A 24764-nucleotide genomic window follows, 5' to 3' on the forward strand; every position below is an offset into this window, starting at 1 on the left:
ATTCAAGGCCACAATTAAGAAATGTAAAATGGACATTGACAAAAAGTACTTGTTACAAAGAATATGAAAATTGAAGACATTAATTCCAAAGATACATTGTTTATGAGCGTACTGTCCTGTGACTTTCCAAGACATTGATAAATTAAATTTAAATACAAAATTATATGGTAATGCACACAAATGCCTGATTTACTGAAAACAAGCCAGGTATAATATATATGATAACTCAAAACACTGAAATTGATTGAGTGTAAACAGCTTATAACAACTTCAGCACAGGAATTGAAATTGCTTAGCACTAAATCGGTTAAAACTATTATTTTGTTTGCAGATCTTTTGAAGTGAAAAAGTAGTGCTGGACAGTCAGGTCAGGTGCTTATAACTTTAGATTGCATGATCAAATCTTTTTGAAATTTTACAGTTTCATTGGAACCCTCAGAAACTGTTTAAAAAACGGAAACTCTTCAGTATGTTTGGAGTTATAAAGAGATAGGCAAAATATACTATTGTTTCTATAGTCAAAGGGGCCTATTTATCGAGCCGTCAACTGCAAATACACTGGAATTCTGCAGCGTATTTGTGGCGAGCCTGATTCGCCTTATTTATCAAACCCTACAGACCGGCAAAAGTAGAATTTTGTGACGTAACATACGATCCGCCGGTCAAAGTCCAACACAGATCGATGCTTACATCATTACAGATGTTCCGAATGCAAGTTCAGCACTATCTGACTACTTTTGCTAGTTAACAAATTTCTACCAGGTACGCTCGGCACTATTCCGGCCTAGCGTACCTTGTTTTCAATCTGCCGCCCTGGAGGCGGCGGATGCCATAGGAATCAATGGGAGTCTGAAAGCAGCAAAAGCTCATGTTCGCTGCTGCCCGTTATCCCATTGATTCCTATGGGAGAATAAAGTTACGTTTACACCTAACACCCTAACATGTACCCAGAGTCTAAACACCCTAAACACGCCTAATCTGCTGCCCTGACACCGCCCACCTACATTATGTTATTAACCCCTAATCTGCCCCCCTACACCGCCGCCACCTACATAACACTTATTAACCCCTAATCTGCCACCCCCAATGTCGCCACCACTATATTAAATTTATTAACCCCTAAACCTAAGTCTAACCCTAACACCCCTAACTTAAATCTAATTTAAATAAATATAAATACAATTACTATCATTAACTACATTATTCTTATTTAAAACTAAATACTTAACTATAAAATAAACCCTAAGATAGCTACAATATAACTAATAGTTACATTGTAGCTAGCTTAGGGTTTATTTTTATTTTACAGGCAAGTTTGTATTTATTTTAACTAGGTAGAATAGTTATTAAATAGTTATTAACTATTTAAGAACTACCTAGCTAAAATAAATACAAAAGTACCTGTAAAATAAAACCTAACCTAAGTTACAATTACACCTAACACTACACTATAATTAAATAAATTATCTAAATAAATACAATTAACTAAATTAAATACAATAACCTAAATCAAATTAAATTATCAAAAGTACAAAAAAAACCACTAAATTACAGAAAATAATAAACAAATTACAGAAATTTAAACTAATTACACCTAATCTAATAGCCCTATTAAAATAAAAAAAGCCCCCAAAATACAAAAAAAAACCCTAGCCTAAACTAAACTACCAATAGCCCTTAAAAGGGCCTTTTGCGGGGCATTGCCCAAAAGAAATCAGCTCTTTTTACCTGTAAAAAAAAATACAAACAACCCCCCAACAATAAAACCCACCACCCACACAACCAAAAAAAAATACTAACTAAAAAAACCTAAGCTCCCCATTGCCCTGAAAAGGGCATTTGGGTGGGCATTGCCCTTAATATGGCAGTTAGCTCTTTTGCAGCCCAAAGCCCTAACCTAAAAATAAAACCCACACAATACACCCTTAAAAAAAACCTAACACTAACCCCTTGAAGATCGACTTACCGGGAGACGTCTTCATCCAAGCCGGGCAGAAGTGGTCTTCCAGATGGGCAGAAGTCTTCATCTTCTATCTTCATCCATCCGGCGCGGAGCGGGTCCATCTTCAAGACATCCAACGCGGAGCATCCTCTTCAGCCGACGACTTCCCTGACAAATGAAGGTTCCTTTAAGTGACGTCATCCAACATGGCGTCCCTTAGATTCCGATTGGCTGATAGAATTCTATTAGCCAATCGGAATTAAGGTAGAAAAAATCCTATTGGCTGATGCAATCAGCCAATAGGATTGAACTTCAATCCTATTGGCTGATTGGAACATCCAATAGAATGCGAGCTCAATCCTATTGGCCTATCAAGGGGTTGGTGTTAGGTTTTTTTAAGGGTGTATTGGGTGGGTTTTATTTTTAGGTTAGGGCTTTGGGCTGCAAAAGAGCTAACTGTCCTTTTAAGAGCAATTCCCATCCAAATGCCCTTTTCAGGGCAATGGGGAGCTTAGGTTTTTTTTGGTTAGTATTTTTTGGGGGGGTGGTTGTGTGGGTGGTGGGTTTTATTGTTGGGGGGTTGTTTGTATTTTTTTTACAGGTAAAAAGAGCTGATTACTTTGGGGCAATGCCCCGCAAAAGGCCCTTTTAAGGGCTATTGGTAGTTTAGGCTAGGGTTTTGTTTTTTTTTGGGGGGGGGGCTTTTTTTTATTTTTATAGGGCTATTAGATTAGGTGTAATTAGTTTAAATTTCTGTAATTTGTTTATTTTTTTCTGTAATTTAGTGTTTGTTTGTTTTTTTTGTACTTTAGATAATTTAATTTAATTTAGGTTATTGTATTTAATTTAGTTAATTTATTTAATTATAGTGTAGTGTTAGGCATTAATAACTATTTAGTAACTATTCTAACTAGTTAAAATAAATACATACTTGCCTGTAAAATAAAAATAAACCCTAAGCTAGATACAATGTAACTATTAGTTATATTGTAGCTAGCTTAGGGTTTATTTTATAGGTACCGGCAAGTATTTAGTTTTAAATAGGATAATTTAGTTCATGATAGTAATTTTATTTATATTTATTTAAATTAGATTTAAGTTAGGGTTGTTAGGGTTAGACTTAGGTTAGGGGTTAATAAATTGGGGACGGCAGATTAGGGGTTAATAAGTGTTATGTAGGTGGCGGCAGTGTAGGGGGGGCGGATTAGGGGTTAATAACATAATGTAGGTGGCGGCGGTGTAGGGGGCGGCAGATTAGGGGTTAATAAGTGTTATGTAGGTGGCGGCGGTGTAGGGGGGGCAGATTAGGGATTAATAACATAATGTAGGGGGCGGCAGTGTAGGGGGCGGCAGATTAGGGGTTAATAAGTATAATGTAGGTGGCGGTGGGCTCCAGGAGTGGCGGTTTAGGGGTTAATAACTTTATTTAGTTGCGGCGGGGTCTGGGAGCGTAGGGATAGGGGTTAAACAGTGTAGTATAGTGTGGGTGTTTAGTGACAGCATACCAATAAAGCTGGGAAAAAGCCGAAGAGCAGCGAGATCGATGACTGTTAGTTAACAACAGTCCACTGCTCATCGCCCCGTATTTGGTGCACAGTTTTTTGACAGCTTTTTTGGTAACTTTGGAGAACGTATTCAGGTCCGCGGCAGCAATGTTAGGCGATCTTAGGCGAGCGTATTGGTGCCGGCAAATGCAAGTAAGTTGACAGGTTGATAAATAGGGGCTTTTGTCACCACATCATCTTAAAGACAATAATTGTATATTGAATGTTATGTATTTTATACATATATTTTACACATAAAAGATTTCAAGATGTCGTGTGAGTATACTTGTAAGGGGGCATCCATTTTGTTATCTTTTTTTGCAGCATGGAATTATTAGCACAACTAACTTTATTTCAGAATGTACTTTCGTTACCATAAATAACATAATATAAAATTAGCTTATATTGGTACTAATGTTTTCAACTCTATTTACTTTTGACTACTTTTTCCTAAATTATAACACTGTAATATGCATTTCCTGCCCACAGACACTTTGTCCAGATGTTAAAAGGCAAAATTGCAGCAATTTACGTTCCCATATTTTCTATGGGCAGCGTTGAGCGGCAATATCCGCTCGTATTACAAGTTAAAATGTAAATGTGATCGCTTGAACACAATCCCATTAACCACTCAAATTTTTTTTTTGTTTAATCTTTTATTTATGTCAAATTTTACAATACAATAAGCAATGCAATACAACAATATAAAAGCGACAGGACTTCAGTAATACATAAAACTTTGACAGGCATAACCCGTTGCGCAATGACTTTTTGTGACACTTTAATAAAACCCTCGCATAAAAAGGGATCAGCCGACACCCACCCCTCACAATTAGTAATAATACCAAATGTATGCAAACTTCGGCACAGTACTACAGTTCCCTCCCGCTTGCTTCTTGAGGATCTATAAAACCAAGCCATGTGTTCCATTTCCAAGGTCAGGAGGACCTAATCTATAACACTCAATCTAGATTACCACGTCAGCAATACCACCCCGTATTCATTTAGTCGGTCTCGTCATCCCAGGTCAAAGTAAACAGGGCTGGGGGGGGGGGGTGTATGTGTCTCTAACTATCAAGGAGCATTGTCTCTCCCCATTTTGGTAGTGGTGGGCATTTAGTCTCTCTCCAACTGGTTCCATGTTAGATGTCTCAATTATAGAAGCCTAGGGAGCAGCTCTAAGGGAGTTTAAACCCTGTCTGGGGCAATAGTAAGATTCCCAAAAGAACATCATTTCAGCATAGAAGTCCAGTTTACCTGTAGTGTAGTAATAATACCTCTCTAGTGACAGATTTTTCTCCATTTGTGATTTCCACATCTGCAAAGTGGGTGTAGCTTCAGATTTCCATAGTCTAGGTACTATTTGTTTAGCGCTACATATGGCTAATTGGAGAAGGGATGTATAGTGTTTAAATGGGAGTTTAGGTAGAACGTGGAATAGGTATACTAAAGAATCTAGAGAAAGGTCGTGATTTAACATTTTGTTCATCTCCTGATTTACTTCTGTCCAAAATGTCTGAATCTTAGGGCATTCCCACCAGAAGGTAAGGCGTGCCTTCTCCTGAGCATTTTCTCCAGCATCTGTCCGATGCTGTTGGGAAAATATATTTTAACCTATGGGGGGTGAGATACCAACGTAGTAGAAATTTATAGTTAGTTTCTAGTAATGAGGCCGAGTGTGCGGATTTGCTGGTATGCGCAAATATAGCGTACCATTCGTCTTCTGAAAGTGTGTAGGGGAGTTCTTTATGCCAGGATAGTATGGTCGAGGTTTGTTTGAACTCAGAGGGTGTAATTAATAATTGATATAAGGTGGAGATAGCATGCAGTGGGGGTGAGTCAAGGGTGCATAGTCTTTCTAACGGAGAGCGTTCCCTAGTGGCCAGGTGTCTCAGATTTTGCGTGTGTACAAAGTGCCGAAGTTGCAAATATCCGAACCAGTTAATAAAATGTGTAATTCCCATCTCTGAAAATTGCTGTCTGGACATCAGTTTGTCTGAGTCAAGTAGTGTGTATAGCGGGAGAAATCTGTCCAAATAGCAGTGTAACCAACATCCCACTTATAAAGTCAGGGTTGGCTAGTACCGTTGTCAAAGGAGAGGGGACTGTTGATAGATGCGGATATGTAGTTAGGACCTTAGACCACACATCAAACGTCTCCCTAATTATAGGATAATTTTTTATTATGGCCGGGTGGTTCCCCTTAGGTTGCCAGTAATATACGCCAAGCTGGGCCTGTCTAGTCAAATCATGCTCTAACGTCATCCATGTTTTGTCATGGTCCAGGGTGAGTGTGCACCAATCAACTATTCTGCGCAAAAAGACAGCTATTCGGTATCTAATCAGGTCTGGGACCCCCAGACCTCCATATTTTTTGGATAGGAAAAGAGTGGACCTGGCTATTCTGGGAGGTCTCTTCCTCCAAATGTATGAATTCATCACTGATTGTAGCTTACTAAGATATGCGTCAGACAATAGTATGGGAAGTGCTTGAAATACATATAAGATCTTAGGAAGAATGGTCATTTTGGACACCCCTATCCTACCCAGCCAGGAGATATTTTTATTTAGCCACTCTGTTGTGTCTTTGGTGACGGTTGTTAAAAGTGGTTCATAATTCAGTTCATACAGCCGTTGTACGTTAGTTGCGAGATTAATGCCTAAATATTTCAATGAAGACTCCTGTATCGAGTATGGGACCTGCGTACTAAGTGTATGGATCTCTGCTACAGTTAGATTGATGGGGAGCAATTCAGATTTAGTTTTGTTAACTGAATAATTAGAACACAAGCCAAATTCTTCTAAATTGCTCTGTGCCGCAGAGAGAGATGAGGTCGGGTTAGTCAGTGTCAGTAGTAGATCGTCGGCATAGAGAGCTAATTTGTGGTGTGTATTGTTTACAAGAAGTCCAGTTATGGCAGGGTTGTCCTGCAGTTTAGTGGCAAGTATTTCCATTGAAAGTACAAATAACAAGGGCGATAAGGGGCACCCTTGTCTGGTGCCATTTGAAATGCAAAAAGGGCTGGATAATGCACCGTTAACCTTAATTTTAGCAGTGGGTTTGGTGTAAAGTGTTAGTATTTTCTTTATAAAACTGTCGGGGAATCCGAATTTCTGTAGGGTGAGTCTAAGAAAGGTCCAATCAAGTCTGTCAAAAGCTTTTTCAGTGTCAGTCGATAATAGTACCAAGGGTATGTCATGTGTGGTCGCGTACTGTATTAGATGAAGGACTTTTACTGTGTTGTCTTTGGCTTTTCTCTGCGGCACAAAGCCCACCTGGTCCGGGTGGATCAATGTGGGTAAAATTTTATTAATTCTTGTGGCCAATATTTTTGCATAAATTTTTATGTCGACGTTCAATAGAGAGATTGGTCGGTAGTTTGATGGGATCGTTGGGTCTTTGCCCAGTTTCGGTATCACCGTAATGATGGCTTCAAGCATAGAAGGGGGTAAATCGTGGGTCCCATCAATACCATTAAAGACTGTGAGCAAGTGAGGCAAGAGGAGGTGTTTAAATTTTTTATAATAACCACTAATAAGGCCATCCGGACCAGGACTTTTCCCTTACTTAAGTGAGTGTATGGCGTTTCCTATTTCTTCAGCTGTGATAGCTGAGTCAAGGGATTCTAACTCCTCTCTGGGTACACTAGGGAGTTTTATAGTGTCTAAGTATCGCTGACATTGTAATTGATGTGCTGTCTTGTGCCTATGAGGTGTCAAATTATATAGAGCTGTGTAGTATCTTCTGAATATCTCTGCTATTTTCTGGGTTTCCACCGTGGATGTATTGGGGGGATCTCGCAACGTGGGGATGTAATGTATCGACTGCTTAGTTTTAAGTGCTCTAGCTAGGAGTCTACCAGGCTTATTGTTCTCTATAAAGAATTTCTGTTGCATTTTCAGTGCCTGCTTTTGGGCCGAATGGTCAAGGAATTTTGTAAGCTTCTGTCTAGCTAGTTCATGTTGTTGTCTTAGGGAGTCATCTTGTGGATTGCATTTATATAAGTTGTCAGTGTGTTGGTATGTCGCAGTAAGGTCTGTTTGCTGCTGCCTGTGAGCCTTACCCTGTGAGGACCTGAGCTTTATCATCTCTCCCCTTAGAACACACTTATGCGCCTCCCACAAAGTGAATGGATCTATATCTGGTGTGTTATTATGTTCGAAATATTCCCTAATGGAGTTTTCTACTTGTTTTGACAATAATTCTTCTTTTAATATGGTGTCATCAAAGCGCCAATGAAATGGTTTGAAAGGGAGGGCGGACCATAGCATTCTACAGATTACGGCTGAATGATCAGACCAACTAGTGGGGACAATGTCAGTAGATAATACAGAACAAATAGTGCAATGGTCTACAAAAATATAGTCTATGCGAGAGTGAGTGTTCTGTGGCGCGGAGTAGAAGGTAAAATTCCTAATTGATGGATGCTGGACACGCCAGACATCATGGGTCCCTAGTAGTGTCAAATCTTCTTTGATAGATCTAAGTGACTTCCTTGACAATTGTGATTGTGCGTTGGAGGTATCTAACCCCGGATCTAGGGGTGTATTTAAGTCAGTCCCAATGATGAGAGAGCCTTTACAGAAAGCCATAATGTTGTTAGATATTTTATGAAAAAAGGATGCCTGGTGCGTATTTGGGGCATAGACATTTATTAAAGTAATTGGCTTCCCATATAGCAGACCTAAGAGTGCTAAATACCTCCCCTCATTATCCCTATCCACCTGTTGGACATGAAACTGTAGTGATCTATGGAGTAAAATACTAACTCCAGAAATCTTCTTTGTTGGGTGACTACTGTGATAGTGGCTGGTATAGATAGATGTGAAAAATTTTGGCTCTTATCCCTCCAGGTAGTGTGTCTCTTGCAAGAATAATACCTCCACCTGTTTATGTGTAATATCACTAAATGCCATACGTCTCTTATGGGGTACATTAAAGCCCTTTACATTCTGCGTCATGAAAATAATTGGCTTGGGGCTCGTCATGTCTTTTTCTCTAGGTCGGTGTCTATCTGATCGTCAATTCTCAGCATATAACTGCCAAGTCTGTGCCAAATTAGTGTACAAGAGTCCTGTAACATACATTTGTTAAGAGCATATAAATTGCATTTGAACATTAACAACAACAACACAAACATAAATAACAACAATAATAAACTCAACCAGAACAAATAGCGTGACATTATATGTCACTACTTGGGGGTATAATAGCTTGCCCCTATTTAAAACATACATGTAGACAGATAGATCATTACAGGAACATTATTGCTTCTGAAGGCTTTCAGCCCTGAACGGCTTCAAAGTTATTGTTATAAAGTGTTCAGTCTCTTCACTGAAAAAGTTCACAAGGTAGCAAAGAATCAATCATTTAAATAGGATTCATAAGGTAACAAGACAAGGAATTATCTCACCCAATTAGCTTCTCCTGAATCATCCCTTGCCGTCTGTAAGCAAGGAGTCCTGGTATTTCTTCGCTTTTTTAGGCTTTTGCTGCTGCCACATAGCTTTAGGAGGTCTTTCAGATCTCGTCCCTCTACTCCTCTCTTCACCATCTCTTACTGTTGCTGGGTGGGGGGGATCAATCCCCAAGGCCATGCAGAGATCTGGTATTTAATCTAGAGACTTACAGGTATGCCGAATACCTTTGTGGGAAACATTAAGAGAACAAGGAAAGCCCCAACGATAAAGGATCCCCCTTCCCCTAAGCAATGCTGTTAAGTGCTGGTATTCTCTCCGTCGCTGTAAGGTTTGTGGTGCAAGATCAGTGAATATTTGCAGATGGCAATTCTGAAAGTTTATGTCCTTAAGTTGTCTAGCAGCTTTCAAGATGTCCTCTTTCGTTTGATAGTGGGTCAATTTGAGTACAACGTCTCTTGGAGGAGCTTGATCCGAGGGTCTCGGTCTGAGTGCCCTATGGGCCCGATCCATTGAGAGGTCTGCTGTAGAAGAAGATCCTAGAATAGAGGAAAAGAGGCCTTTGAGGAACTCAGGAATCTTGTTCGGCAGAATTGTTTCTGGAATTCCCCTGATTCGGAGATTCTGGCGTCGCTCCCTGTTCTCCAGGTCCTCTAACTTGTCCTGTAATTGCGTGAATAGTGAGTCATGTATTTGAGCTGTGGTCTTCAAGTCAGAGATTTCTTGCTGATTGAACTCGTTATCTTCTTCCAGGGCCTCCACCCTGTTGCTGATTTCCGTCATATCCTTTCTCAGAGTGGCCAGCACTTCTTTAATGCAATCCCTTACCTTGACAACTATATTGTCCAAGTGGCTTTTAGATGGTATAGTGGCCAAAAAGGACTTAGTTAGGTGCACAGATTCTTCCAAGTCGCTATCTTCACTATCGGAGGGTGACATCTCAGACCTCCGTGGGATGATAGGGTCTGATAGAATAGGCTGGGGGGATTCAGTAGATCTGAAAAAGGAGCTTACTGAGTTGCGGGAGGCAACAATTTTTTTTATATCTTTGCCCTGCTTTAGGAGACATTGTGGCTGGTGTAGTGGATTGCTGCTGATTTCTTTGTATGCAATATCCCCCTTCACTCTTCTAACTGTGCATGAAGATTTGCCCCCAGGGATGTGATAGTGAAAATGCTTAAAATATACACTTCTCCTTCACTGACTGTGGGTTTTGGTTTAACCAGCAATAGCACAGCAATTCAAACAGAGCCACTTTGCATATGTATTTGTATGGAAAGGTACAGCCAGGCAAGATATGGTGATAGAACTCTTTTGCAGTTATGAAAGATTAAGGCTTTGTTTTTATAGAGACCTCTACATATTCCCTTTATGGCCTGTTTTCCTATATGTATATGTCAGATTTTAAAGGTATTTTTCAGTTATGTGGTCATTGTTCCATATTGAATCAGTGAATTATGCCCTGTAGGCCTGTAGATACATATCTCATAGTTCCCAGAACAAGTGGATTATATTTAATTTAAGCTCCGGAAAGTCCGGTGAAACTTGTGCAGCACATGTACTGTGAAAAACAGCGGTTATGCCAGGGGTTTTAAGTATTAGCGTGTATCACGCCATAAAAGTACCTGCTAGTATTTAGTTCAATACCCCATGCGGTATCTACAGACTCCTAGGTCATCAGCTACTTCGTCTTCGGTGTTCCGGTGCGCGACACGCACCAAACTTTAGCCTCAGGCTCCTAAGATGGCGGCCGTTACTCAGGCCTCAAAACCGGAGTTACGTGTGATATCGGGCTATTCCAACAAAGCCCGCGATCGTTCAGTCCTCCATCTGTCCCGGAGCGGGTATAAGTGATCTCGCTGCCTAGTAGCTCCAAAAGGTCCCTGCAGTAGCGATTTAGGGCAATTGCAAACCGGAGCTCACATTAAAGTGCGGCCATGTCTCACGCTGGCCGGCTCCGCCCCTCACCACTCAAATTTTTTACGCTTAAACAGTTGCACTAAACTATTTTATTAACCCTGAAACCGCCACACCCCCATCACAAAGTAACCCACAAAGTAGTGTAGTGGGTTACTTTGCGAAGGGGGTTGTGGCAGTTTAGGGGTTAATAGTGTAGTGTGTTACTTTGCGATGGGGGTTGTGGCGGTTTACGGTTTAATTGTGTAGTGGCTTACTTTGGCATTTTAAGCGGTTAATGGTGTAGTGGGTTACTTTGGGATGGGGGTTGTGGTGGTTTAGAGGTTAATGGTGTAGAGGGTAACTTTATGATGGGATAGTGGCAGCTTAGGGGTTAATAGTGTAGTAGGTTACTTCTATGGAGAATATGTTAGCACAGTAGCGATATTCTAATTGCGCTAGAAATAAGATGTTTTGCGCATCTGGTTAGCGCGCGTGCAATAGCTTTTTACTTAAATTTACTTAAATTGTTATATGCGCTACCCGAAGCGTGCAGCCGCAAACAGCTTACTTCGAGTGCAGTTGCCACTCCACTTGTAATCTAGCATTGAGTGTTTATTGTTCTCCAGTACAAGATGTTAGTATTATAGCTTAGACCAGACACCACTCTCCCCATCTGAATTCATTAAAGGGCCAGTAAACGTACTAAATAATGTTATATAATTCTGCACATAAGAAAATTACTTTTACAGAACACCGCTCCTTGCTCTATTGAGCAGGTCTGTTTTTTTTTAGAAGCGCATTGTGGCACTCTGGCTATTTACAGCCGGCCCGAACGCGCCATTAAACTCAATTTAGCTCGCTCCCGCTACCAGACCAGAGCGGGAGCGAGCTAAATTGAGTTTAATGGCGCGATCGGTCCGGCTGCGAATAGACTGTGCCACGATGTGCTTCTGAAAAAAACAGACCCGCTCAGTAGAGCAAGGAGCAGCGTTCTGTAAAAGTAATTTTCTTATGTAAATATCTATGCAGCCCTTTGTTTTATAAAGCTAGCGCTAAGCTAATGTTATATAATTCTGCACTATGTGCATAATTATATAACATTATTTGGTACATTTACTGGCCCTTAAACTGCTGTCTGGCCATTATCTGATGGTACAATCTTCCTGTTTTTGTTACATTAAATACATGTTTTAACTGAGTGCCTCAGCATATAGCATATACTCTCCATTCACATCATCCTGGTTTTTTTACATTTTGCCAGACTTAACTTATACTGGGTAAGGTTTAAACAATTTAATTTATTTTTACTTTAACTGGCTTAAAGTGGTGGTAATCTCTCCCCTTTATAAAAACAGATCTGGAATGATAGTGATGTTTTAGATGTTTTAATTCATCAGTTGTAATGAAGATGCACTATAACTTACTTTTTAATATCGATATGAAATTTAAATACCCCGCGCTCCGCCACCTACTTAAAAAAATAATTTTTCTGTGAGTTAACGTTTGAATTGTTGTCCAATCAGCGCTCTTGCTACAACAAAAGTTCCATAAAGGGAGAACTCTAATTGGACAACAATTGAAACCTTTAAATGAATGTCAATTTTCATGAATCAGTGCCCGTTTTTTAAAAAACTATTGAAAACAGGGGCACTTTCATTCATGAAAGTTTACATTGCACCAGATTTTACAAATTCTTACCTTCTTCTCCTGAAACACTGGTTTGCCGATCGCCCCGTCTGATTCTTCCTACTGTACTAACACAGCAATGAAACCGGCTTCCTCCAATCACGGCGTGGCCTCACCAGTTGAACGCTCCTGGGGGGGAAGCCGTGTAGAGAGAGCCGGCTTCGTCATTGCTGACGAAGTACAGAGGAGCTGCAGGCATGGGATCAGCGATCCGGTGTTTCAGGAGAAGACGGTAAGTATTTGTAAAATCCGGTGCAATGTAAACATTTTTATGAATAAAAGTGCCCCTGTTTTAAATATTTTCTTTTAAAAGCCGGGCACTGATTCATGAAAGTTGACATTCACTTTAAGTTCACAGAAAAAAAATACTTTTGAAGTGGGCGATGGAGTGTAGGGTATTTGAATTTCATATCTACATTAAAAAGTAAGTTGAAACACATCTTCATTACAACTGATAAATGGAGAGTTTACCATCACTTTAATAAGGAATACTTCCTATATTCTTAGTCATTCCCTAGATCGTTTAAGTCATTTAAACATAGGTTCTTGTGAGGATAGCAAACTTGAACGCAAATAGAAATGTTATAAGTATCTTTTAAAGGGACAGTCAAGTCCAAATAAAACTTTAATGTTTCAAATAGGGAATGTAATTTTAAACAAGTTTCCAGTTTACTTTTATCAACAATTTTGCTTTGCTCTCTTGGTATTCTTAGTTGAAAGCTAAACCTAGGAAAACTCATATGATAATTTCTAAGCCCTTGATGGTCGCCTCTAATCACATGCTTTTTTATTTGCTTTTCACAACAGGAGAGAGTTAGTTCATGTAAACATATAGATAACATTGTGGTCACGCCCGTGAATTGTGGCAGACACTGCACTAATTGGCTAAAATGAAAGTCAATAGATAATAAATAAAATGTCATGTGATTAGGGGGCTGTCAGAAGATGCTTAGATGCAAGTTAATCATAGAGGTAAAAAGTATATTAATATAACAGTGTTGGTTATGCAAAACCGGGGAATGGGTAATAAAGGGATTATCTATCTTTTAAAACAACAAAAAATCTGGTGTTGACTGTTCCTTTAAGTTTGTTATTTGTTTACTTTGCATTACTGCTCATCCCAATATCATATTAACTTTAATAGGCTGTTAGCTTCTGAAATATGACTGGCTATGTTCTCATATGCTTATATGCACACATTATATTTTACACTTGTCAATGATTTATTGCCCTCTTGTATAATGCTGTTCCATAATACTTGTTGTCACTGTTTTCTTACTGATAATTGCCCCACCCCAGCTCGTTAATACTTAATACCATTTTTATAGTGCTTTATTTGTGAGGCATTATATGTAAAGCTCTATATATTGTTAAAACAAACTAAAGTATTAACAGCGCAATTAGGAAGGAGGTGGATATAAGATTATTGAATTAAAATAGGAAGTAAAAAGATTAAAAAATATTTAAAATTGATATATCTACAGATAAACAAAATTAATAGTATTACCAATATGAATCAATAATAGTACAAAATAAGAATACACGCAAAAATATATATACACATAAAGTCCAATGCTTAAAGTGCACAGTTCATATGAGACAGAATAGATATTACCCCAAACAGGGAAGAGTCCTTAGGAGCTTCCAAATTTAAACGATGACTGCTGAGGTAAAATGTAAAGCCAGCTCCCAAAATTCAATCCTTAGATAGTGAGGTGCAGCTACTCTCAGAGGCGTGTTTCTGGACGCTCTCTTAACTGTAGATCCTATGGCAAAAGAAGAAAAAAGCGCAACCCCACATCAAGGTAGACGTTTCAAATATTTATTTAGCACACAGTTAATATTGCACTTACAAACAAACTTTAAAAATGAGCATGGATCCCACTCAGGGGAAGGAGAAAAACGAGTCCCAATCGACTGTGAATCCCTCCAGGGATTATCTGCTTTACTGCCGCTTTACTCTCCTTATAGGCAGTCTCTGTATTTAGGAGCCGTCCGTAGCTCCGCCCCAACGTGCGCTCTGCAGACTTTTTCAAGAGGATGTGACGATGTATCCCCTGAGTGGGATCAATGCTCATTTTTAAAGTTTGTTTGTAAGTGCAATAATAACTGTGTGCTAAATAAATATTTGAAACGTCTACCTTGATGTGGGGTTGCGCTTTTTTCTTCTTTTGCCATAGGATCTATATATTGTTGTTGGTTTAGCCCATGATTAGCTCCCTATAATGTAGTTTGATCTGCTTCTTTTGTCTGGACTGTATTTACTGTATGTGAGGCTGGACATATGGGGCTTGCATTGCTTAAATCTCCTTTCTCTAGAGTAATAATGTTCCCATACAAGTGTGCTTGATGTCACTTTATATATGTAGTTAAAACATAACATATTTTGGGTCCAAGAGTGGCCCTATATATCCTGTACCCCTGTAATAATACCACTTCAGAGTAAAATGTTCTATTGGGTGGTTCAAGAGTGGCTGCTATCTAATATTGGAGAAAATCTTCTCTCTCATTATTATTTACAAAAACTTGAGGTTTTTTTTGTTTTGTTTTTTCCTGATGCATAATGGACAATAATAACAGGCTGAATAGGATATCAGAATTGACAGTATACTTATTTATTTTGTATAATGATGTTAAGTGTACAACAATTGCTGCTTTGCAGTGTTACAAATGGTTGGACCATTGGTTGGAGCTTAGGTATGTAGTTAAACAGGTTAAGACAGGGGGGCATATTTATCAAGGTCTGACGGACCTGATCCGATACTCCGGATCAGGTACGCCAGACCTCGCTGAATACGGCAAGCAATACGCTCACCGTATTCAGCATTGTACCAGCAGCTCACAAGAGCTGCTGGTGCAATGCTGCCCCCTGCAGACTCGCGGCCAATGGGCCGCCAGCAGAGGGATGTCAATCAACCCGATCGTACTCGATGGGGTTGTATTGTGGCGATGTGTGTCCGCCTGCTCAGAGCAGGCGGACAGGTTATGGAGCAGCGGTCTTTGTGACCGCTGCTTCATAACTGCTGTTTCTGGCGAGTCTGCAGGCTCCCCAGAAACACGGGGCATCAAGCTCCATTCGGAGCTTGATACATATGCCCCAGGGTATTAGATATTAATATTGTTAATGTGACAACAGGGATAACAACTATAAACTGTAGCAACAGTTATCCCTCTGTCTTATAGCCAAGAGCAAAATATGTCAGTACACATAGACTATTGCTGACATAAGCAAGTTTGGCAAATTAAGAAATCTTGCTCTTAAGGGTTAAGAGTACAAGGTGGTGGTGAACAGCACAGAACTCAATAATAGGTTTCTTCCAGCTTGGGGTAAATAGCTCAAGATATATAACAATCCTTTTAATACAGCAAGAGAATGAGGCTGTCTAAACACACTGCTTATACTGTGAGTCCCGGAAAGTCTTATCACAATGATGTAGTTTGCAGTAATAAGGTTAGAGTAAACACAGTAATATATTATACAACCTGACACCAGATGCTGTGTAGAAAGGAGCTGCGAGACAGGAGCTGGGAGACAGAAGCTGGGCTGTAGCTGATGACGTCAGCAATAACACGGACCAGGTTAGGAGGCTGCAAGGAAGAGATTTCAGCAGATACTGAGCAGCTTGGTGAGCAGACTTGAAGATAGGATTTGCTTGATAGGATCTGCAGAATGTCTCAAAGGTTAAAAGGATTAATCCTTAGTAGCAAATCTCCAAAGTAGAATAGGCTAGAGCTAGCGAAGACAGTCCTGAAAGAAGGAGCAACTTCAATAATCCAGCAAAGTTTGGAAGTAGGAGGAGGCTTAAATAAAGGAGAATGAGGCTATTGAGCCTTAAAGGTACAGAGTGAGGTGCAAGTCCTAATATAGTCTCCCCACAAAGGAAACCTCTGCGAGATTTTAAGGGCAAGGCTGGCCGGGATGCCATCTATGGAAAAGAGAGATCAACTTGATGGCTGAGATATTGGTAGCAGGTTCCCAGGAGTCATCAGCATGATCAAAACCAAGCCAGTGAACAAGATACTCGAGCTGTCCATAACGCTTCCTAGAATCCAAGATGCTATGTACATCATACACGATGTCAGGAGCAGTTGGCAAAGGATGGGAAGTGGAGTCAACAGAAGAGGAGGTGGAAATACAAGGCTTGATAAGCGAAACATGAAAGGTTGGATGCAACCTGTATGAGGTTGGCAACTGTAAGGTGACAGTAGCAGGATTAGAAATCGCAAGTATGGGAAAAGGTCCGATGAATAATTCCCCGAGTTTCCTGGAAGACCCCTGGAGCTTCAAATTCTTAGTCGACAGCCAAACCATCTGCCCAACACAATAAGTAGGTTGAGGCCTTTGACTGAGATTGTAATACTTTTTGTGTGTGGCTTGGGCAAGTTTGATGTTATGTTCCACAACAGAGAAAGTCTGAGACATGTTGTTGACTAAATCATTGACTTGTGGACAAGCAGCTTCAATTCTAGGGAGAAAGTTGAACCGGGGGTGTAATCCATAGTTGATGTAGAACGGGCTATGGCCCATAGTGGAATTAGTAGCATTGTTGTATGCAAATTTGGTGAGAGAAATGAAAGAGGCCCAGGAATCCTGCTGATGTCAACAGTAACAACGAAGATACTGCTCGAGCCACTGATTGATTCTCTCCGTTTGTCTGTTTGTCTGCGGGTGATAAGAGGTGCTGAGTTTTCTGTGTGATGCGTACGTTTTACACAACTGTCTCCAGAATCTGGAGGTAGATTGTGAACCCCTGTCACTCACTACTAAAGAGTGCAAACCGTGAAGATGGACGATCTCTCTAATAAACATCTCACCAGTTTGTTGTGCAGATGTGGCAGGGATGTTGTGGAGATGTGGCAGGGATAAAATTTGCCATCTTGGAGAACAAGTCAACAACTACAAAGATGGTAGTGTAGGATGAGGATTTAGGGAGATCTACTATAAAATCCATTGAAATGTCAGACCAGGGAGACTTAGGAACAGGGTAAGGCTGTAACAAGCCAACAGGACGTTGACGAGAGGATTTTGAAGTTGAACAGACTGAGCAGTCAGATACGTACTTTTTGACAGAGGTTGCCAAGGAGGGCCACCAAAAAGATTGCTGCAGTAGATCTTGTGTCTTCCAAACACTCAAATGACCTGTGAGGGGAGAGTTATGAGTTGCAAGCAAGACATCTGACCTTAAAGTGGGTGGTACATAAAGACGTTGGTTATGGATGGGTTTAGATGTTTCTATGTCCTGACAACGTTTAAAGTCATCAAGTTGAGAAGTAACCAATACAATGAAATTGGATTTAGGTATCACTGTAGTCGGTTCGTTTTGTCAGGGTTTTCTCCCTGTTGTGTTTGCCATGTGCTGCTGGCAGCCATTTTACTCACCTCTCTTGCTGACCCTGGTGCATTGTGGGGGATGCTGCTCATTTACTGCATTTCCTTTTATGGCCAGACTGGTGTGCATCATCCATGTGATCCAGGATGCAGTCTCAGAATTGTGATGTCATCACTTATTATTTAAAAGGCCTCTGTTCAATATACTTTGCCTTTGCGTTGTCGCAGACCTGTTTGTGAGAGTTCCTGTGTATTACCTGGCTGTCTGACATCCTTCCTGGTTCCTGATTGCTGGCTTGTTCCTTACTCTGCTGTTTTCCTTGTTCCTGATTCCGGCTCGTCTGACTATTCGCTTTGGCTCCTGACTCAGCTCGTCTGACTACCAGCTCTGGTTTTGACTCCTGGCTTGTTATTTTTTTTTTTTTTTTAAATAATATTTTTATTGAGGAAGAAGAAAATGAAAGCACTACAATGTTGCTGCTTAAACAGCCAATATAAAACAAATAATAAAAATACAAATGGTCATTAGGATTGCAGCATTGTAAAATGTTCAAATTATAGTAGTGCACATATAACAAAATATTGCTAAACAGCCTCAATTTTTCTTAATTATAACAAATAAATTTAACCATCCATAAAGCTAAGGAAATAAGAATACCAGATATAATATGCAGTGTAGGATGTAATGGATTCTGTGTAATATAGTAGGATAAGATATGAACTCCCCTAGTGAAAGGTGGGATCCATAGTATAGCCTTCAAACTAACAAATAGAGGCACATACAGGCTTTGCTCTCTTCTCTGTGATCTTAAAGGAGGCCCCTGAAAAATGATTTAGTAATGGGAGCTTAGATGGTAAGTACTGTTGATCAGACCAGCTAATCCGAGTAAGAAGGATGGATCTCAGACTGTGGCGTTATGTAAAAAAGATTAAGTACTAAGGGAGTAGTGAAAGTTGCGGTATGGGCAAGAGAAACCGCATATTTAGTTCTCCTATTGCTAGGGGACTCATTACTTTGGGGGGAGGAGGGGCTTTATATTAGTTGTGGTAATTTGTAGGGATAAAAGGAAGCATGGGCTAATTTTGCAGCTAGGATAGGGTAAGACTTACTTGAGATTGAACTTATCAATGTACTGGTGGATTTGTTGTATTGTATCTGAATACATATTAATAAGATCATAATATGTATAATATCAGGAATTAATATAGGGCTAGAGTTTCCTTAGAACAAGGTTGTGTTGCCTCAATATGAAAAAACTTTGGTAGTCATCCCTACGACAGCCAATTTTTATTTTCTATTTTAAAATAAGAGGGTGGGTTTGTTGTGCCATATCTGCGTGCAGATTAATAAAATCAAAGTATGTGTAATTTCGAGATGTAATATAGGACTAAAGCTCCTTCAAAACAGGGTAGTATTGTCTCAATATGAATTTGTTGGACCTGCTGTCAGGGTACGGGCCCTATACCCCACAACAGGTGCCTGTTCTAAACAGTGAGGGAGTGTTATTATGAGGGGCAACACTTAGAACACTTAGCCGAATAGCAATCCTCTAATTAAACCATAACTCCTATAGTTGTGTTTATAACGTTAGGTAAATAGTTAAGAGTCCTAGGTATGCATAAGTAAATAAAATATAGGAGAACATAATATAGATCTATATTCTCTGTAATATAGCTAACTTAATATCCAAGGCAAGAAATGCTGCATGCAATTAGCACTCCAAAGCTCTCACATAAAACCTTAATAATGCATTAGGCAAAGGGTAGCATTAATATAGTAAAGCTGTGTATAGCTTGGTCTAGTTAAAACTAACAATATAGGTGGTATAAAAGGATGTTCAGCAAACATTCAATAGTGAGAGCCTAGGTATAATGTAACGATAACCTAGTTCACTAACAGATAAGACAGTGTAATATTCACATAAACAACAAAAAAAATCCTGTACTGGCAATGCAAGAATAATTAAACATTCCCTTCCACACAGAAAAAAAACTACAAAAACTTTTCAAACAAGTGGTAACTATGGGACTCAATAAACATTAAAACCGAGATAGATGGCTTATATGGAGCTGCAACCGTATTGTCAAACTCATGTCTCTAGTACTTATCCAACTCCAGATCTGCAGGACATGACGGTTAAATTGTAACGGGTTAGCCGAAAGTCATATATGAAACATGAGGTCTCTCCACAATTCTCCATATGACAGTAGTGTTCACACACAAACAAACAAGCCTTCGACAATCGCTGCAATTCTGTTGCTCCCTGTTTGATGTCACTTCGCTCACCAACATGCAGTTTCGGGGGAATCTTTACCAGAGTCCTTGTGACTTCCACTTCGCGCTGCCGCCCAGGGTCCAGAAACTTCTTCGCTCGAGGGCTCACATCGGCATTCTTAGAGGCAGTAGGTTCTAGCGCAGCGACACCCTCACCCAATAGAATGTCAATTACCGGACAACCGGACTCCATCAAAGAGGGACTGGAACAGATCCGTGGTGGAAGATCCGGTAAGAGAAAAGATGGCGACCGCTGGGGTCCCAAACCACCGCTCACTAGGGTATCATCGACGTCGCCGTTTTCAGCGATCTTGGAAGGGAGGGTAGGAACAGGCAAGTAATCCACTGCTGTAAGTGATGATGCAAAGGCCTCTTGATATTGCTTCAACAGGAAACCTATCTCCCTTAGTAGCGCGACAGGTTCCATAATGGTCATTAGCCAACGGATCTTCCACGTGATGTCAGAAAGGCACAAAAGTAGTTGCTATGATCTTAGTTGGAGTTTAAAAACTCGCCAAAGCATGCTATAAGCCTGTATCTTCTTATATATTAGGCATAATCTGAAGGCAGTACACTTTTTGTATATGAAAAGTCTTAAAATTAGGAAACAATTGTAGGAGCTCTCACTCCATGCGACCTATCCCTTTGGTGTTCAGCTCCGCCCCCCCCTGGCTTGTTATTTGACTTGTGGACTTCTTATTATTTTTTGCTATTAATAAAGGTGTGATTATTTTTGCACTTCTCGTCTCAGTCTGATTCCTGGCACCCTGACATTATGCAAAGGCCATGAATCCTGATGGTGCTAATAATCCACCTTTACCTGCCATCATTTCCAGGATGGATGAACAGGATCACCGCTTGGATCAATTTGCACTAGCCCTGCAAACCCTGCTGACTCGCACTGCACATTTGGACGAAAGTGTCCTACAAGTTATGGCTACTCCTGTTTCCGATGCTGCACCTAGTCCTACCAGGAGCATGTGCGGTTCTGCACCTCTACCTCAGCGATAAGGAGGCGATCCTATTCAGTGCAGAGGGTTTTTGAACCAGGTGGGCATTTACTTTGAGATGTTACCTCAGGCATTTTCCTCTGACAGAGCTAAGGTGGGATTTCTCATCTCGTTACTCTCTGACACAGCTCTTACCTGAGCTAATCCCTTGTGGGAGACTAATAAACCTGTGATTTCAAATTACCCTGAATTTGTGGCCTCCTTTCGAAGGGTATTTGATGTTCTGGCTCGCTTCTCCTCTGCTGCTAAACGACTCATGTCCGGTTGTTCTGGGTTATCCCTGGCTCTAAAAGCACAATCCCAGTCTCAACTGGCGCAGGTCCGAAATTTTGTCGTGGTCCCCACAATGTATTTCCACTTGTCTTCGGAAACCAGTTAAAGGGACACTGAACCCAAATTTTTTCTTTTATGATTCAGATAGAGCATGCAATTTTAAGCCACTTTCTAATTTATTCATATTATCAATTTTTCTTCATTCTCTTGCTATCTTTATTTTTAAAAGAAGACATCTAAGGGTTTTTTTTATTCAGAACTCTGGACAGCACTTTTTTTTATTGGTTGATGAGTTTATCCACCAATCAGCAGGAACAACCCAGGTTGATCACCAAAAATGGGCCGGCATCTAAACTTACTTTCTTGCATTTCAAAAAAAGATACCAAGAGAATGAAGAAAATTTGATAATAGGAGTAAATTAGAAAGTTGCTTAAAATGCCATGCTCTGAAGGGGTGGAGCCAGCCACCGTCAAGTATGGCTGTAAAAAGCTGATGCTCCGTATATGCAGGCTCTTCCTGAGCACCTAACTGAACATTCACGCAGTGTAGAAACCGTGAAAGCAGAAGATTTCACCTTAAGGCAACATGGAGAACATATAGAAACCTTCTAGTACAGGATCCTTACAGAACATTGGACACAGCAAAGTGCCGCGGGTGAATGGAGGAGAAAGGCCTGAGGCAGCGGAACTCACGCCAAGTTTGAACGGAGCAACATCAGACGTGTAAGCCGTATGCCGGAGTGGGTAAGAACAAGTGACATAACTAATACCTACCACAGAACCCTCCGCAACTTAATAACGCTAGGCATCAAGGCGGTTTAGATGTTTTGCACCCCCTCCAGTAACGGCAGCTACGCAGTCCCTCAGAACTTATTTGAACAGAAGCAACGCCAGAGCAGTATGTCGCAAGCATAAAACCAGCCGATTCCTTGACCGCTCTGGCTGTGCATGATCTGTGGGGCTTACAGGACGGGGTTTCTCTTGGCCCCATAGCCGCATATCAGCCTACATTCAGTGTAGTAGCAATAAGTTGCTGCGCGGGCCCAAAGTTAAGGGATTAAAGATGGCGACGGATGTAAAGAGGCAAGATGTCCATAGGCACAGATAGGATATAATCGCTGCCTGCAAATACCTCTTATTGTGAACTATAACCACACTCTTCATGTTATAAACAACACACTGTGCCTGAGAAAACTATTAAGAGGGAAGAAGTGTAGAAACTGCTGTTCTCTACAGCGTTACAGCCACATTCTGCAGCTAGAATTTACAGGCAAAAGCTCCACGACATGATACTGCTATTGATCTCAGCATCACTAATGATATTCTCTGGTTAAATAAGACCAATATAACACAGACCACTATAACCTGTTGAAAGGGAATTAGTACCAGACCTTTACAGAAGCAAAAAGGAAGTCTCACGGGAGGGGGGAGCATACTGTAGTATCTATCAGTGCTAAACAGTAACCCTCACAACTCCAGCTGGGAATGTTAAGCATGCACTAAATTGTACACAGTCACAGAGGCAACCAGATATTCTGCCCAGGAAAATACGTGTAAGAACTCTCAGCTAATAATGACCCTTAAATCTCCTACAAGCTCCCTGTTTCATTCCTAGTGAAAGCTACCTGTACATTCCAGTCATAATGGCCTCTAAAAAATCTTCTAAACACGACAAAGTTGTCAAGAAACAGGCAACTCCAGCAACTAAACTAAATAATTTTTTTAAGGTACTAGATGCTGCAGAAAACTCCTTATCTCTCTCGCAGGAGCCTGATAATGCACATTCTGACGCAGAATCCTCAGATGCAGGGTGCTCAACCAAGGAACCTCTCACAAGAGCTGACATAGAAAATCTCCCGACAAAAGCAGACTTTGCCTCCCTTGTTACACAAGTTGGAAAAATGATTACAGAAGGCCTTAAAGAGGTCAAGAAAGACATCTCTGAACTAGGAGAGAAAATTATCCACCTAGAAGAAGATCTGGAACATGTGCAAAAAGACACAGACCTACACAACAGAACATTGGAGGCTCAGGACTCAATAATTCAACAAATGCAGTTACATCTAGAGGACCTAGATAATAGAGGACGCCGAAATAACATCAGAATCAGAGGCGTAGAAGAAAACCACAGCACAACAAATCCCGCAGTACCTACAGAGTTTGTTTCAATTCCTCCTCCAAACGCCTGAAACACCTAATATACCCGTTGAAAGAGCACACGGGGCCCTTAGGCCAAAGCCTCCTGAGGGTAAGCCTCCTAGAGACATAATACTTAAACTTCAGTCTTTCAATGACAAGGAAAGAATAATGGAGGCATCTAGAAAGAAAAGACAAATCTCCTACGAGGGAGACATCATACAAATATATGCTGACTTAAGTAATATCACCCTGAACAGAAGAAGAGAAGCCAGATATCTGACATTACACCTGCAAGATTTGAAGATACCATATAGATGGGGATTCCCGTTCTGCTTAAAGGTAATAAGAGGCGCAAATACAGCCACCTACAAAACTCCGGAGGACCTAACGGAATTCTGCAAGCAATTGAATATACCAGAACCCTCCTTGCCCAGACTGGAGAGACAACCAATTCCGACCCAACACAGTCTTGCCAGAGATCCATAACCACAGAGAGACTCTTGGACCAAAGTCAATAGGAAAAGATCTCAACCATTTACCAGTGCTTCTGGTACAGACTCTAACCAGACTTGAGGTTGGGCCACAGATATAGCGACATCTATAATAATAGCGACATCTCTATTTTTGCAGATGATACTAAGTTAAGTAAGGTCATTAGGTCAGAGCAGGATGAACTTTCGTTACAAAGGGACCTGCAAAAATTAGAAGTATGGGCAGGTAAATGGAAAATGAGATTTAATATAGGAAAATGCAAGGTTCTACATTTTGGAAGTAAAAATAAGCAGGCAACGTATTATTTAAATGGGACAAGACTCAGCCAAACACAGGAGGAAAGGGATTTAGTGGTAGTAATAGATAACAAGCTAAAGATGGGTGCACAATGCAGGGCAGCAGCTTCAAAGGCTAATAAGATACTAGCATGTATTAAAAGAGGCATTGACTCAAGGGAGGAAAGCATAATTCTGTCACTATATAAAGCCCTGGTAAGACCTCACCTTAAGTATGGAGGGCAGTTCTGGGGACCAATCGCAAAAAAAGATATTGCAGAACTGGAAAAAGTTCAGAGAAGGGCCACAAAGCTAATAAGGGGATTGGAGAAATTAACCTATGAGGAGAGGCTAGCCAAACTGGGTCTGTTTTCTTTAGAAAAAATGCGCTTAAGAGGTGACATGATTACTTTATATAAATATATTCAAGACCCATATACAGAGATGGCAGAAGCTCTGTTTATTCCAAGAAAATCGTTTGT

At 40.5% G+C, this 24764-nt stretch overlaps 1 protein-coding gene across 1 annotated transcript in view; it reads left to right on the plus strand.

Annotated features, from left to right (window-relative positions):
* SLC16A12 (solute carrier family 16 member 12) overlaps positions 1-24764 on the plus strand; it is a 299411-nt gene that overhangs the window by 130164 nt on the left and 144483 nt on the right. The gene's annotated exons all lie outside the window — the stretch shown is intronic.

Source organism: Bombina bombina, chromosome 9, assembly GCF_027579735.1.
Source record: "Bombina bombina isolate aBomBom1 chromosome 9, aBomBom1.pri, whole genome shotgun sequence".
Classification (NCBI taxonomy): domain Eukaryota; kingdom Metazoa; phylum Chordata; class Amphibia; order Anura; family Bombinatoridae; genus Bombina; species Bombina bombina.